Raw genomic sequence first — 242 nt, 5'->3', positions numbered from 1 at the left:
ATCTTATGGAAAATGATTTCTTAAAGCTAGTGGGAAGTTTGTCAGAGTTGAGCGTATCAGGAAACAATGGTGGCTCGCCTGCTCATACAGGATCTGGTATTCCAGATAAACAGTAAAATCTGAGATTTGAGGAGAGAAATAGTCAACAACAGAATCTGGATCCATATCTGATCAGCACTGCCTAGTTTGACAGTTTGATCTGAGTTTGGTGCGTTGAGCTGGACGGACTCACTGAGAATGAG

The sequence above is a fragment of the Morone saxatilis genome, unplaced genomic scaffold (genome assembly GCF_004916995.1).
Source record: "Morone saxatilis isolate NCDOM2014 unplaced genomic scaffold, NCSU_SB_2.0 Contig10, whole genome shotgun sequence".
NCBI lineage: Eukaryota > Metazoa > Chordata > Actinopteri > Moronidae > Morone > Morone saxatilis.
Note: the sequence above shows the minus strand (reverse complement) of the source record.